The sequence below is a fragment of the Bufo bufo genome, chromosome 3 (genome assembly GCF_905171765.1).
Source record: "Bufo bufo chromosome 3, aBufBuf1.1, whole genome shotgun sequence".
NCBI lineage: Eukaryota > Metazoa > Chordata > Amphibia > Anura > Bufonidae > Bufo > Bufo bufo.
The window spans coordinates 450,111,487-450,129,021 of NC_053391.1; the positions used below are offsets into that span (position 1 = coordinate 450,111,487).

Consider the following 17,535-nt stretch of genomic DNA (forward strand, 5'->3'; position numbering starts at 1 on the left):
CCCACCAGATGATGAAAGATGTCATTGATAAAGTGTTGAAAAACCGCAGGAGCATTGGTTAACCCAAAGGGCATGACCAGGTTTTCAAAATGACCCTCAGGGGTATTAAATGCGGTCTTCCACTCATCCCCCTCCTTGATCCTTACCAGATTATATGCCCCCCTCAGATCCAATTTAGAGAACACCTTGGCACCAACAATCTGACTAAACAAATCCGGAATCAAAGGAAGGGGGTAAGGATCACGGACGGTAATACGATTGAGCTCACGGAAGTCCACACATGGTCTCAGGGTACCATCCTTTTTCTTTACAAAGAAAAATCCAGCAGCCACTGGGGACTTGGATGGTCTAATATGTCCCTTTGCCAATCTCTCGTCATATACTCTCGCATAGCCTTTCTTTCGGGTTCCGAAAGATTATACAACCGAGATTTGGGCAATTTAGCTCCGGGAATAAGATTGACGGGACAGTCATACTCCCAGTGCGGAGGCAACTCCTGATTACCACTCTCAGAAAACACATCAGAAAATTCTGAAATGAACGAGGGTACAGTTTTAGTGGTAACCATAGAGAACGATGCATTAAGACAGTTGTCCATACAAAAATCACTCCACTCGAGAATCTGTCTCGCTTGCCAATCGATGTTAGGGTTATGTTGGCTTAACCATGGTAAGCCCAACACCAACGGTGCAGGCAGACCCTCCAACACATAACAGGAGATAGATTCCTGATGCAAATCACCCACTCTTAAATGAATGTCATTCACTACCTGCGACAGGCATTTTTGGGCGAGAGGTGCTGAGTCAATTGCAAAGACAGAAATACTATTCTCTAATGCATTAGTAGTCAACCCGTGAATGCGTACAAACTGTCCATCAATCAAGTTAAGTCCTGCCCCACTGTCGATAAAAGCTTCAATTTTCACAGTTTTGGACTCTAGCGCCACCTCGGCTGACAGGAGAAAACGGATACTACCAGTAAAAGACAAAAGTAGGTTTTCTTGCTGCCAACCCACACTACAGTACCTGAGTGGGACTAATAGTTACAGAAGTCTCACTGATATTTCAAGATTCAAAGTTGCCAGAGGCCCACCAGAGAAGGTGTGGGGAAATATCCTTCTTAAAATATAACCTTTATAAGATATGCAATAAAATATACACCAGAGGATGCATCAACAATACAAACATATAAACAAGTGAGGGGTTCTATGATAGATACCCCACTGCTGGTAGAGCAAGGGTAAGTAAAAAAACTGCTGCGCCTGTATGGACGCAGACAGTCTTACCTGACCAACCAGGTGACTAGGATCAGCGTGGCAACGATAGATGCCTAGGTCGGACGGAGTCTAGAGCAGACGTGCAGTCACGGGAGTGGTGATGCTGTGCTCTATCTCACCCTAGAAACTTGGGGGAAGGGGGCTGCTCCCATACTGCCTGTCTATACAGAGCACTCGCCCTGGAAAGGGCGACCCCGTCAGGATACCTGTCCCTAGTTATGGACCTGATCACTAGTCTATTAAACATGCAGTTACTACAGACCTCCCGACGTGGCACGTTTCTGTCGTGTCAACTCTTCAGGGGAAATCAGTACATGTAGAAAAAGACAATATGCACCATATGTAACCGCAGGTAACAGGTAGACAGACACTGCAGTCATATAGTTACAAAAAGACAGGCTCAAAAGATTGAAATAAGATCCTAAAAGCTGACATCCGTAGTGCAGGATTGCCGTGCTGCAGAGGGATAGATGTTCCTCTGCTCGTTGGTGTGTGAGGATATGGTGGTCCTCGCTAAAGGTAATGTCCCTATAATTCATGGGGTTCCTCAACCAATACCAGCCACACTGACACATACCTTCATGGAGTTTAAATAAAGCCCAAACGCGCCTCTTCCTAGGAGACCGCCCTGCAGGCATCAGCGTCCGACGTCACGCGCATGCGCCGCACAGAAACGCATCAGACGCCGCCGCCGATACCACATGATAGCGGCGGCCAATGATATGGGGAGGCGGAGGGTATAGTCGGTTACCTTGGAGACTATGTCAACAGGAAGGAAACCGCATAGTACGTCTCATGATAGAGGCGTCTATAGTGACCAATAGTAATTTGGGGATTCAACTTTTTTTTCCTTTGGTTTACACCTTGATGCTGCAAGTACGGACAAATATTCACAAAATGTCCCTTCTTGCCACAACAAAAGCAGACTCCTTTCACATGACCCAAGCTTTTGTCAGTAGTTCCAGGAGTAGCTCCTCCTAACTGCATAGGCTCATCACAAGGCACAACCAGGGCCGGCGCCACCAGTAAGGCGAATTAGGCAGTCGCCTAGGGCGCCATTTAGCAGGGGGCACCCGTTGCAGTGCAAAAAAAAAAAAGAGGTGGTTATATAAGGCCGGCCGGCAGCGCCCCTCATGCTGCGCCGGCTGAGCGCTCGCCGCTCTAAAGAATCTCCGGCCGCCGGCTCAGGCCTGCGCCTGCTGTCATTCTGTGTCTGCTCTGCTCTGTGCTGTCCGTGGCTGAGCTCTGTTCGGTCCGCGGTACAGGAGCTTTTGTTTCCTGTACCCGGCCGGACTGACAGGAAGTGCTCACTTAGTGTGCACTTCCTTTCAGTCCGGCCGGGTACAGGAAACAAATGCTCCTGTACCGTGGACCGAACAGAGCTCGGCCACGCTACACTAGAGGTGACCGGGGGGGGAAGGGGGGGCTGCAATAAGAGTGACAAGAAAGGGGGGGGGGGGCTGCAATAATGAGAGTGACAAGGAAGGGGGGGGGCTGCAATAATGAGAGTGACAAGGAAGGGGGGGCTGCAATAATGAGAGTGACAAGGAAGGGGGGGGGCTGCAATAATGAGAGTGACAAGGAAGGGGGGGCTGCAATGAGAGTGACAAGGAGGGGGGGGCTGGAATGAGAGTGACAAGGGAGGGGGGGCTGGAATGAGAGTGACAAGGGAGGGGGGGCTGGAATGAGAGTGACAAGGGAGGGGGGCTGGAAAGAGAGTGACAAGGGAGGGGGGCTGGAAAGAGAGTGACAAGGGAGGGGGGCTGGAAAGAGAGTGACAAGGGGGGGGCTGGAATGAGAGTGACAAGGGAGGGGGGGCTGGAATGAGAGTGACAAGGGAGGGGGGGCTGGAATGAGAGTGACAAGGGAGGGGGGGCTGGAATGAGAGTGACAAGGGAGGGGGGGCTGGAAAGAGAGTGACAAGGGAGGGGGGGCTGAAAAGAGAGTGACAAGGGAGGCGGGGCTGGAATGAGAGTGACAAGGGAGGGGGGGCTGGAATGAGAGTGACAAGGGAGGGGGGGCTGGAATGAGAGTGACAAGGGAGGGGGGGCTGGAATGAGAGTGACAAGGGAGGGGGGCTGGAATGAGAGTGACAAGGGAGGGGGGGCTGGAATGAGAGTGACAAGGGAGGGGGGGGGCTGGAATGAGAGTGACAAGGGAGGGGGGCTGGAATGAGAGTGACAAGGGAGGGGGGGCTGGAATGAGAGTGACAAGGGAGGGGGGGCTGGAATGAGAGTGACAAGGGAGAGGGGCTGGAAAGAGAGTGACAAGGGAGGGGGGCTGGAAAGAGAGTGACAAGGGAGGGGGGCTGGAAAGATAGTGACAAGGGGGGGGCTGGAATGAGAGTGACAAGGGAGGGGGGGCTGGAATGAGAGTGACAAGGGAGGGGGGGCTGGAATGAGAGTGACAAGGGAGGGGGGGCTGGAATGAGAGTGACAAGGGAGGGGGGGCTGGAAAGAGAGTGACAAGGGAGGGGGGGCTGAAAAGAGAGTGACAAGGGAGGCGGGGCTGGAATGAGAGTGACAAGGGAGGGGGGGCTGGAATGAGAGTGACAAGGGAGGGGGGGCTGGAATGAGAGTGACAAGGGAGGGGGGCTGGAATGAGAGTGACAAGGGAGGGGGGGCTGGAATGAGAGTGACAAGGGAGGGGGGGCTGGAATGAGAGTGACAAGGGAGGGGGGGGGGCTGGAATGAGAGTGACAAGGGAGGGGGGCTGGAATGAGAGTGACAACGGAGGGGGCCTGGAAAGAGAGTAATAAGGGGGGGCTGGAATGAGAGTGACAAGGGAGGGGGGGGGCTGGAATGAGAGTGACAAGGGAGGGGGGGGGCTGGAATGAGAGTGACAAGGGAGGGGGGGGGCTGGAAAGAGAGTGACAAGGGAGGGGGGGGCTGGAAAGAGAGTGACAAGGGAGGGGGGGCTGGAATGAGAGTGACAAGGGAGGGGGGGCTGGAATGAGAGTGACAAGGGAGTCCCCAGAGCCAGACTGCAGCCAGAGACCAGATCATCTTATTGTCCTGGTGGTAAGTAGACAATGCAATATGTTTAGTTATTAATACTACATTGAAAACTAATTCACCTCACATTTAGGGTCTATTCACACATCCATGTGTGTTTTGCGGATCCACAAAACACGGACAGCGGCAATGTGCGTTCCGCATTTTGTGGGCACTAAGAGAATATGCCTATTCTTGTCCGCTATTGCGGACAAGAATAGGACATGTTAAATTTTTTTCAGGATCGGAATTGCGGATCCCATAGAAATGTATGGGTCCGCAATTCCGTTCCGCAAAAAGAGACAGCTACAAGAAGCTGGATTAACCCTAAGGGAAACATAGCAGTTCTTTTAATTTAAAAGCTGAGAAAGGGGTGGAACATATGTGATGTCATGATATGGGCAGATCATCTGATAAGGGGGGGGGGGGGGGCGGCAATTTTTATCTTGCCTAGGGCGGCAAAAATCCTTGCACCGGCCCTGGGCACAACCACCCGAGTCTCTCCACCATAAGTGTGAAAGGAAGCAGTACCCTTATTGGACAGTACGTTCTGAAGGTGAGGACCCCTAGATCTCTCCCTCAGGTGTCTATCAAGACGTACAGCAAGAGACATAGCTGCTTCCAATGACTCAGGATTTTCATGAAAAGCCAATGCGTCCTGCAGTCTCTCAGAGAGACCCTGGCAGAATTGTCTACGGAGAGCAGAATCGTTCCACTCTGTATCCGTAGCCCATCTCCTAAATTCAGAGCAAAAGGTCTCCACAGAACGTTCTCCCTGCTGCAAACCCCGTAACTTGATCTCGGCCTGAGAGATCCGATCCGGGTCATCATAGATAAGACCCAAGGCTCTAAAGAATTCATCTACCGACCGGAGGGACGGTGATCCGGTCGGCAGAGAAAAAGCCCAAGATTGGGCATCCTCTTTAAGTAATAAAATAATCATACCCACACGTTGACACTCATCACCAGAAGAGTATGGATGAAGCCTAAAGTATAATTTACATGACTCCCTGAACCGGATGAAATTGTCACTACCCCCGGAAAACCTGTCCGGGAGAGCGACCTTCGGTTCAGGGCAGGCCTGGAACCCACCACCGGAACCAGCAGCCTGTGGACTCTGTGGATTTGCAAAACCATCGCACGGAGGTCTGCTACCTCCAAAGTCAGATTCTGCATCTGTTCGACCAGTGCAGTCATAGCATCCATAGCTGCACAGATCAGAACAAAAAATGGCGGTATGGGCTCTGGATAATGTCACGGATGTAGTAGGGGAGAACACCAAAAGACAACAAGACGCAAGGGAAAAGACACTAGGCCTCATCGCTAGGGAAGGAAAAGGGTCACCACCTATAAAACCCTGCTCCTGGCCCTAACTCCTATCCGTATGGGCACCTCTCGATGGTAGAGATGCCCATACACAGGAACCTAGAAAACCCTGGTGGCCCTCAGAGGCCCTAGACTTAATGACAGGGCAGAGACAACCCACTCCTTCTCTGGTGAAGGAACCAGCATCTCACTGAGGCCTAGTAAACAGAGGGGCGGGGGGAGGAATACAAAACACAACAAGCGGAACACTTAACTTCTAAGGATGATGGATGATCAGGACCTCAACTAGAACCACACTCCAGCTCTTCCAACACCAAATGAAGCTATCCAGAGCAAGGAGTGATGGGTGAAGTCAAACTAAATAGGGGGAGGTAAAGGTCACATGATTCACACCTGAACAGGAGGTGTGGACATACAAGCAACACACAGACAAAGTGAAACCAAAAGATGCTGTCAGATCACTAATGAGCAGATAATCTTTCAGACCTTCTCAAACCTGTCACCGGTGTGACAATTACCTTTCATTGGGCGATCCACTGCTTCATTCTGGAGAAAAAGTACTTTTAATCCATATGCAAATAAGCAGTTGCGTGCATCAAGGTCAGGCCCAAGTCCACTCTGTGCGCCCTTGCTCCGCCTGCTTCCTCTGCCAGCCCCTCCCTCTCCTTCCTGATTGACAGGTCCAGGTTAATGCATAGTCATGTCGTCTGGCTCTGCCAAACAATATGGAGAGGGGGGGGGGGGCTGGCAGAGGAAGCAAGATGTGCAAGTATGCACAGAGTGTCTTGTATTTGCCCTTGGTGCACTTAACTGCTCATTTGCATATATATTAAAATAGGCAACAGATCATTAAAGGGGTATTCCCATCACAGACAATAGGCAAATATCGCTAGGATATGCCCCCATTGTCTAATAGGTGCGGTTCCTACCTCTAGGACCTGCACCTACACAGAGAATGGAGCGGGGAGAGTGGCAGAGGGTGCACTGCGCATGCGCAGCCACCCTCCATTTATTTCTATGGGGCCGTCGAAAATAGCCGAGTGCTGGCTCGGCTATTTCTGTTGGCCCCATATAAATGAATGGGAGTGGTGGCCATGCAAGCACGGTGCACTCCCATTCACTTGTATTTCCTGGGGTCCTCCAGCCACCAATCTCTCCCCGCTCCGTTCTCGACGTAGGTGTGGGTCCCAGAGGTCCTAGCGATATGCCCTCATTGTCTGGGATGAGAATAACCCTTTAAGTGAAAGGTATCATCACTTTATACCTGCCAACTTTTGAAAAGTCCAAGAAGGGACAGCAGCACCTATATGCAAGTTTTTTACACTATGCCTCTAACTCCACACAGTGCCCATCTATACACACCCAATCCTGCCAAGTCCCAAGTCCTGAGGATAGGTCATCAATATTAAACACCTGGACAACCACTTTAATTCTATGGGGCTGCCAGAGATAGCTCAGCACTTGTACTTTCTTGTACAGATGAATGGAGTAGTGGACACACATGTGTATCTGTAAATGTTCAACTACCTGCAGAATTAAGGCAGAATTGCCTAACAAAGTTTTGAAAAGTATTTTGTTTTGTTTAAAACAGACATCCCCTTTAAGATGGACTTGTGGGCCTGTAAATAATGTAGTTAAATCATGATGTCCAAAAAGCTAATCCTACGTGTGTCCAGGATTAGAACACTACTACACATGTGAAAGTACACGAGGTCAAGTACTGTAGCTCTAGACTGTTAATCTAAATCTGTCAATCCACCTTTAACCTAAAAGGATTCCTCTTTGATTGCTATGTGGGGGGAGTGAAATATTGCAGTATTATGTGCCATGTAGAAAGGTGTTTTGTTGGCCGCTGGCTTTAGACACAGATGTGTTTTCTCCTCGTTCACGTGCACTTGCAGTCTCTCAACTCAAAAGCCCCCGAGAAGATGATATCTAGACAGATTATATAAAACCTCGGCTGGTTACTCAGTACCCAGTACACACGGCTACACCAGTATACATGGTTCATCCATCGGACCAGGTCTCATATATTGATGCAGAATTTATCGGATCTGGCAGAACAGGAACACCACATGGAGATATCTAAGTCTCATGCAGAAGTTCTGATTCACTGAAGATACAATCTAGCATCAAGTCAACAATTCTGTTACCATAACAATCTCAATATTCTAGATCTCAACCATTTCCATATTTCTTGACAGCTTTTGGTTAAGGATCTTGATCTTCCCCTTCCTTCCCCATAAGAGACACAGTGGGCAACCTTCCCTCTTTGTCCTGATGTGATGAGTGGTGACAAAAGCAGTGGAAACAACAGCAAGGACAGAAGCCTTATTTACTGACTACTGAGAATTGAAATGCCATTCTCAATATATCTTCATGCTGCATCTTAATAGAGGAGCCAAGGTTTAAGGGCAGTAGTCTTTGTGGAAGATGTCAATTTATTTGTAAAAATATTGGAAAAGCCATTTAGTATAATCCACGTATGCCCCACTATGACAGGAATACAGAGATGGCCAATTCACAGGAAAATCACTGTGTAGCCATAAGCCGCTGCTGTCTACGCAAGCATTAAATTGCTGGAATAATATACTTTCTTCTCAGACCAGGCACCTTTTACACCATCCTTATACCGCCCTTATCTTACTTTACAGCAGGTATATAGATTAATCCCTATATCTATATACTGTAGTACTATATGTACTTATGTGTTCTGCTGACATGGGTGGAAGGTGAAGTCAATGGAAGCAGTTTTCCTTCCAGAAAATATATTTTATCCAGTAATTTACCAATGTCACCTCTCATGTAGATTTTAAATAATGCATTGTTACAGTCTGAGCTCCTCTATGGCAACATTCATCTTAAGTTATGATTATCTGGTCACTGGACAGAAACCTCTCTGATCCAGGAGCAATTAAAGTGAAAGCCTAATTCCCCAGAACCCAGAGAAGATCTAGGACTGCTATCTTGTTAAGTGCTTTGTTAATTCTGATTGCCATGGCAACTGACCCTAAGCTTAGGTAATCTAACTCCTAGACCCCCTACATGTAGACCCCTGAGCACCCACCTTATATCCAGGTAGTCAGCATAGTGCGAAGTTTTATTCCTGTAGATTCAGAAGGGAGCTGGTGGAGGAACTCTTTGGCATAGTGCGATGTCTCCAGAGCTGGTGATGGATCATCCTATGTCTTCCCAGGTGAGATAATGTGATGAGGGTGGCGCCCTCAGCAGTTGGTAATGGCTGGCAGTGACAGGCTTCAGCACTAGGTGTGTGGACAGCTCCTGCCTCCCAGCTCTGGGACTGTCCCTGCACTGAGCTCCGATCACACAGATCCAGCCTTGCTGCTCCCCCTCCCCTACCCCTGCTGCTGCTGCTGCTGCTGCCACCACCACAGGTCCTCAGCCTGGCACTGCTCCTGTGTGCCCCATGCTGACCACCCTCACACTGAAAATGCTGTAATATTCTCCATCTACAAGTGTAATTTGAATCACTTATATAGCAATGAGTAAATATTATATACAGTATATTATATACTATATATATGCAGTAGTTGACATTTATTATCAAGTAGTAAGGCTGAATTTGTCATTTAACCCCTTTGCTAAGGAGTTTTCCTGCAAAGAGAATATTGATGAATTATCCTCAGGACAGGTGATCTGTATGTGATTTCCCAGAACCTCCAACAATCAACTGTTTGACGAGGTCGCTGCGATCTAGTGAACATCATTCACTTTAATAGACCATGTGACCAATGAACATAATGTCACCGGCAGCCCGTGGCATCTTCAAACTCAGGAACAGCTGGGATATCGGAAGATGGAACAGATATTGATGAACTATCTGACACTGGGTAGTCATCAATATTCGGATCTCGAAAACATAAAGGGGTTGTCCGGGTTCAGAGCTGAACCTGGACATATCCCCTTCTTCACCCAGGCAGCCCCCCTGATATTAGCATCGGAGCATTTTATGGTCGGATGCTCTCCGTTGCCTTGCGCTGAATCGCACAGGGCAAGGGCGGTTTGTTTATATTTTTTTACACTGTTGGCGAAGGCTTCCTCCTAGCAGTGTTGCCAGTGATGTCACTAATAAGTGGGCTTTAGCGCTGCCCTAGGCTGTTTTATAGGCTAGGGCAGAGCTAAAGGCCGCCCATTAGTGCTGGTGACTTCTCCGGGCTCACTGCTAGGCTGAAACCTCCACCTAGCAGAGACCCAGTACGTCACCAGATGTAATGAAAAAGCCTTTGCACTGCGCAATTGAGCACAGGGCAAAGGAGAGAATCGGAGCATGAAATGTTCCAATGCTCATATCAGAGGGGTTGCCTGGGTGAAGAAGGGAATATGTGCGGGTTCAGCTCTGAACCAGGACAACCCCTTTAAGGCATTGTTATTAGCCTTTAATTCAGGGTTAGGGCCCTTTTACAGGGGCCAATGAGTGGAACTGAAAAAAATTTATTCTCAGTAACTGCCTCATGTAAATGTGACGTCAATTGCTTGTTTGTCGCAGATCTTTCAGCATTTGACTGCAGCACGTCATCCAGTGCCGTCAACTAGGGTTGTCCCGATACCACTTTTTTAGGACCGAGTACAAGTACCGATACTTTTTTTCAAGTAGTCACCGATACCGAATACCGATACTTTTTTTAAATGTCATGTGACCGTTTTGGGGGATCTGTGGATGACGCACTGTCATGTGGGGGATCTGTGGATGGCACTGTTATGGGGGATCTGTGGATGGCACTGTTATGGGGATCTGTGGATGGCACTGTTATGGGGGATCTGTGGATGGCACTGTTATGGGGGATCTGTGGATGGCACTGTTATGGGGATCTGTGGATGGCACTGTTATGGGGGATCTGTGGATGGCACTGTTATGGGGGATCTGTGGATGGCGCTGTTATGGGGATCTGTGGATGGTGCTGTTATGGGGGATCTGTGGATGGCACTGTTATGGGGATCTGTGGATGGCACTGTTATGGGGGATCTGTGGATGGCACTGTTATGGGGGATCTGTGGATGGCACTGTTATGGGGATCTGTGGATGGTGCTGTTATGGGGGATCTGTGGATGGCACTGTTATGGGGGATCTGTGGATGGCACTGTTATGGGGGATCTGTGGATGGCACTGTTATGGGGGATCTGTGGATGGCACTGTTATGGGGATCTGTGGATGGTACTGCTATGGGGTGGGATATCTGTGGATGGCATTGTTATGGGGTGGGGGGATCTGAGGATGGCATTGTTATTTGGTGGGGGATCTGTGGATGGTGCTGTTATAGGGGATCTGTGGATGGAACTGTTATGGGGAGGATCTGTGGATGACACTGCTATATGTCATCCACAGATCCCCCTCATAACAGTGTCCCCCAATACACCGGGCCCCGCCGCTCACCGAAGTATTTATAAACGTGAATCCTTATCCTGTTGTTAAGTTGAACTAACGCTGCGCTCTCCCATGTTCCCCTGTATCCCCCTGTATCTCCACAGCACTTACTTAAGCTTCCATAGCAGGCAGAGCGGACGGCACCAGTAACGTCACTCACTGACGTCGCGCGCCTGCTCCGCCTGCTTCACTCATAAAGTGGGCGGAGCAGGCGCTCTACGTCAGTGAGTGACGTTACTGCTGCCGTCTGCTCTGCCTGCTATGGAAGCTTAAGTAAGTGCTGTGGGGATACAGGGGGGACATGGGAGAGGGCAGCGTTAGTTCAACTTAACAACAGGATAAGGATTCACGTTTATAAATACTTCGGTGAGCGGCGGGGCCCGGTGTAAGAGTACAGTGACTGCACCGGGCCCCGCCCATAGTTACGCCCATAGTATTCTATTTATGTATCGGGGCGGGGTATCGGCGGCTGAGTACCGCCGAGAAAACTCGGAATCGGTCCCGATACCGATACTAGTATCGGTATCGGGACAACCCTACCGTCAACAATATGCAAAGTGAAAGGGGGGGTGGGTGAATAGCCATAGCAATTATAGATGAGCGAAGCGAGCTTCGGATGCTACATCTAGGGATGAGCAAATGAAACATCCGAAGTCGATTCGCATAAAACTTTGTTTCAATACTGTACGTACTGAGCGCTCCATGCAGTATTAGAATGTATTGGCTCCGATAAGCCGAAGTTATTACTTCGCGAAGTCTCGTGAGACTTCACGTAATAACTTCATAAATTGATTTCTAATGTAAAAAGCCCTTTCTCAAACTCGGGTTCGGTTCCAAGTGGTACCTCGCTCATCCCTAGCTACATCCGAAGCCGCTTCGCTAAAAAATTTGTTAGAATACTGTACGGATATTCGTCTCCATACAGTATTGGAATATATGGGCTCTGATGAGATGAAATAAGTTATTCACAAAGTCGCGCAAGACTTTGTTGAATAACTTCGGTAGTTGATTATTGCAGTTAAAAGCCACTTCAAAACTTGGAACCGAACTCAGCTTCGGTTCGGAGTGGTACCTTGGAACCAAGGCCCAGTTCAGTTCTAAGGTTTTTCACTGTAATAATCAATTACCGAAGTTATTCAACGAAGTCTCACGCGACTTCGTGAATAACTTACTTCGGCTCATCAGAGCTCATGCATTCTAATCTCATTTAATGTGCATTAGGACATGTAAATGGAGTGCCAATAATCTTGTATATCATTGATAGGCATTATTTTGGGTCTGAAATTGCCCAGTGCAAAATGACCATAGGACTGACAGGAATCAGGCACTAAAGGTCAGGAGCTATAACGGTGCTTGAAAGTTTGCGAACTCTTCAGAATTTTCTGTACTTCTGCATAAATTAAACCTAAAATTACTGTACATCAGATTTTCACACAAGTCCTAAAAGTACAGTGAAGATAATCAGATCAAACGAGTCGGAAATATTAGACTTTGTCAGTTATTAATTGACTAAAATTATCCCATATAACATGTCTGTGAGTGGCAAAAGTATGTGATACCTTTAGTATCTGGTGTGACCAACTAAACGTTTCCGATAACTGTTGATTAGTCCTATACTTTGGTTTGGAGGAATTTCAACCCATTGCTCCATACAAAACAGCTTCAACTCTGTTATGTCGGTGTAATAGTGCAGAACCCCAAGCCACCAGACCGAGGTTAAACAATAGTGGATTTATTAAATAAACGACAGTACAGTCCAAACCAGTAAGCATATACAGGTAACCAACCCGAATAATAACCTGTGCAGGGAAACACCAAGGGGACAGCCAGTGACCAGGCCAAAGTTCTTACGCGCAGTATTAGTCCGTGTAACGTGGTACCTAGGGATGAGACATCAGGATTTCCAGGGTCTGATCCAAGGTCATACACGAGACAAACTGTTCAGCAAAGATGAGATATCCAGAGGCAGTCTCCAGAGATAAATCGAGGAAGGCAGAGGTCATGCACAGATAAGTATGGAAGAATATGAACTGCAACATACACCCGGGTTGTCAAAAACACAGTGAGCACTGACCAGCCAGGGAAATCACCTTTTAAGTACCTGCTAGCCAATCACAAAGTGCCATGTGTCTATTCCTCATAGGTCATATAATGATCCTAATCCCTGACACTTGTGCGGCCTAGGCTGGTCCTTAGTCACCTAACCCATGCCTGCCCTCTAATCTACTAGAATTTACGTACAGGTATTTTCCCCGTCAGCAGCCGGCGTAGCGAATAAGATGTGTGTACGTTTGGCCGAGCATCCTTCTGCGAACCTCCTCTCGAGCGTGCACGCTCGAGCGCCCCAGCATTAATACACGATCGCGTTGGCACGGACGCCGGAACAAAACTCGCAGGTGATACAGGAGACAGGACTGGCCGCTGCGTGCCGCCACCAGTCTGGTCAATCTGCCTCCGAGACCCAGGCAGACTTCCCCTCCGGCGACCATGCGGACGCACTACCGCATCTGCCCGCAAAGGAGTCGGAACCGAAGACTCCCCAGGCACATGCGTGACCTGTCCCGCTACTCCAACGGGGTCCCCTGCAGGCCGAGCCCCACGAGGACCCCTGGGGGCCCCAGTCTATCGCGGAACAGGAGAGTGTCTTACAGTCGGTGGTTTCCTCCCAGAACTGCTTCAGGTCCTTCCAGAACATTTCTATTGGATTAAGGTCGTGACTTTGGCCATTCCAAAATTACAGCTTTATTCTTCTTAAACCAATTTTTAGTAGAACGACTTGCGTTCTTAGGGTCGTTGTCTTGCTACACGACCCATATTCTCTTGAGATTCAGCTAATGGACAGATGTCCTCGCATTTTCCTATAGAATTTGTTGGTATAATTCAGAATTCATTGTTACATCAATGATGGCAAGCCATCCTGGCCAAGATGTAACAAACAAGGCCTTAACCATGATTCTACCACCATCGTGCTTTATAGATGGGATGAGGTTTTTATACTGGACTGCAGTGTTCCTTTCTCCAAACATAACGCTTCTCATTTAACTACAAAAGTTCTATTTTGGTCTCCATCTGTCCACAAAACATTGTTCCAGTAGCCTTCTGGCTTGTTCAGGTGACTTTTAGCAAACTGCAGACGGCCAGTAATGTTCTTTTTAAAGCGCAGCAGCTTTCTCTTTGCAATCCTGCCTTGTGTAGCATTTAATATTAGCTAATGTAAGAAAGGCCTTCAGTTGCTTAGAGGTTACCTTGGGTTCATTTATGATCTCACGGACTAATAAACGCTTTGCTTTTGGTATGATCTTTGTTGGCCAACCCCTCCTAGGGGAGGGTAATAATGGTCTTGAATTTCCTCCGCTTGTACACAATCTGACTGTGGATTGGTGGAGTCCAAACTCTTTAGAGATGGTTATATAACCTTTTCCAGCCTGATGAGCATTAAGAACTCTTCTTCTGAGGTCCTCAGTAATCTTCTTTGTTCATGCCACGATACACTTCCACAAACATGTTGTGAAGATTAGACTTTGATAGATCCCTATTTTTTAAATAAAACCGGTCACCCACTCAACCCATTAATTGAAAACACCAGACTTTAACTTCAGCTTATCTATTTTAGGACTTGTGTGAAAATCTGATGTAGTTTTAGATCAAAATTATGCAGAAATATAAAAAAAATTCTGAAGGGTTCACAAATGCAAACCCTTGAAGGTTGAATTTTTAAAATGTTAAGACAATCCAAGGTCACAAGATACTTAACCATATGTCCTCTTTATTAGACAAATAGCTGTGGTTCACCTGGTTAAAATACTGTTTTTCTTATGTTGATCAGAGTTATGATACTTTTTCTTAATATACAAATTAGGTCTTTGGTGCAATAAGGGCATCACCATTGCTCTTGTTGCATTCAAGCTCCATTCCTTTCTATGGTCCACTCCTCCCTGACTGCTTTGATTGACAGGGCCAGACAAAGTCAAAGCAGTGAGGGGAACGGCTGGCCACAGAAATAAGTGGAGCTTGTGTGCAACAGGAGCAATGGTGATCCTCTCATTGCACCAAAGGCCAGTTTGTGTATTTAGAAAAAGTATCATAACTCAGGAATGGAGCGTCGGATCAACAAAAGAAAGACAGTATTTTAATCAGGTGAACTACAGCTATGTGCCTGATTCCCTTTAAAGGGCTTATAAGTCTAGCAGCAATTTTATAAATTTTCAAGAAAATTTCCATATCCTAAGTTTAGGGACCAATTCAGTTCTGAAGTGGCTTTGAGAGGCCTATATATTAGAAACCCCCCCATAAATCACCCCATTTTAAAAACTACAACCTTTAAAAGTATTCAAAATTACATAAAGGAAGTTTTTTTAACCCTTTAGGTGTTTCACTGGAAGTAACGCAAAATGGAGGTAAAATAAATAAAAAAAAATCATGTTTTTTTTTCAGATTTTCAATTTTAATCTATTTTGTAACACAACAGGTGATAAAATAGAAAAATACATATCTATTACCCAGATTCTGCTGTTTTTGGAAATATCCCATATGTGACCCTAGAGTGCTACTGGACTCCTATAACAACCTCTGACTTGAAGGAGAACCATGTTTTTAGGAAGTTTTTCAGACACCATTAGAAGTCTGCAGAGGCCTTGAGGTGCTAAAGCATAAGAAACATCCCCAAAAGGCCTCATTTTGGAAACTACACTACTCGATGAATAAATATAGGGAAACATTGAGCATTTTAACCCTGCAGGAGTTTCATAAAATTTATTAGAATTGGAGCATGAAAATCAAAATTGTGTTAATAATAATGTATAGTTTTGGCTCAAATTTTATTTTTACAAGGGTTTACAAGAGAAAACACTCCCAAAATTGTTATGGCAATGCCACATATGTGGTCGTAACCTGCACCCAAGGTAAGAAGCGCCAATTGGCTTTTGAAATGCATATTTGACTGGAATGGGTTTGGGCGCCATGTCAAACAAGCAACACCTCTTAAAGGTGTTGTCTCACTTCGGCAAATGCCATTTATCGGGTAGGCAGAGTTAATAAAAGGCACTTACTAATTTATTGTAATTGTCCATATTGTCTCCTTTGCTGGCTTGGATAATTTTTCCATCACATTATACACTGCTCTTTTCTAGGGGTTACAGCCACCGCTGCAATTCAGCAGGAAAAAACACAGAACTATGCGCACAATCTCACCAGAGAGGCCAGCGCCTTTTCCTATAGTGTGCAAGCACTGCTGGATTGCAGAGTGGTCATAACCTCTGGATAGGAGCAATGTATAATGTGATGGAAAAATGAATCCAGCCAACAAGGGTGGCAATATGGACAATCACAATACATTAGTAAGTGCCTTGTATTAACTTTCTCTACATCAGGGGTGCACAACCTGCGGCCCGGGGGCCACATGCGGCCCTCGATACCATTCTGTGCGGCCCCCAACCATCTGGTAACAGACATGTATGTCTATGTCTTACGGCTGCTCACATGTATCTTTCATGTATTGTCCCATTAGATGGGAATACTAGAAGTGCAACTAGACTTTTATAATACATACTGTATGTTCAATATGCCAAAAATATAGTATTTCAGTTGGTAATACCTCTTCAAGTTTTATTTTCGGCCCTTGGAATTGGTTTAGGCTGACAATGTGGCCCCCAACCAGAAAAGGTTGTGCACCCCTGCTCTACATAATAAATGCCATTTACTGAAGTGAGACAACCCCTTTAAGGTACCAGTACAGTGGAGACCCCAAGAAATAACCCAATTTTTGAACCTGCACCCCACCCCCAAGGAATTCCGCTAGGGATTTAGTGATAGTTTTAACTCCACAGTTGTTTCATAGACTTTATTAACACTGGACCATGAAAATAAAAAATTCTATTTTTTCCAACAGTATGTTGCTTTAGCCCAATTTTTTTTTATTTTATAGGGTTAAAAAGAGAAAAAGCACAAAATAATCTGTTTCCCAATTTCTCCTGAGTATGGAAATACCCCAAATGTGGTCATAAACTGCTGTTTGGGGATATGGCAGCCATAACATGGGATTTACTTACATGGTTCTTGAGAACCATCACGTTTTTATATTTTTGTTGACTGAGCTGTGTGAGGGCTTTTTTTTCTTCTTAGGCCAGATAAGGCTACTTTAACACTAGCGTTTTTGCTGGATCCGGCAGGGCTCAGCAAAATCGGTTCTGTTACTGATAATAAAACCATCTGCATCCGTTATGAACAGATCCGGTTGTATTATCTTTAACATAGCAATGACGGATCCGTCATAAACTCCACTGAAAGTCAATGGTGGACGTATCCGTTTTCTATTGTGTCAGATTGTGTCAGAGTTAAACAATGCAAGTCCCCATTGACTTGCATTATGGGTCATGACGGATTCGTCTTGCTCCGCATCCCATGTCCGGTATGAGAACGCAACCAAACGGAACGGAATGTATTTTGGAGCATTCCATTCTGTTCAGTTATGTTTTGTCCCCATTGACAATGAATGGGGACAAAACTGAAACATTTTTCTCCGGTATTGACACCCTATGACGGATCTCAATACCAAAAAA

The 17,535-nt window shown here is 46.6% G+C and overlaps 1 long non-coding RNA gene across 1 annotated transcript; it reads left to right on the forward strand.

Annotated features, from left to right (window-relative positions):
- Positions 1 to 1,479: 1,479 nt before the first annotated feature.
- LOC120996476 lies at positions 1,480 to 9,909 on the forward strand. Its single transcript, XR_005777788.1, has 3 exons — positions 1,480 to 1,491; positions 6,682 to 6,683; positions 9,801 to 9,909. It is a non-coding gene; the product is annotated as an uncharacterized LOC120996476 (long non-coding RNA).
- The last annotated feature ends 7,626 nt before the right edge of the window (positions 9,910 to 17,535 follow it).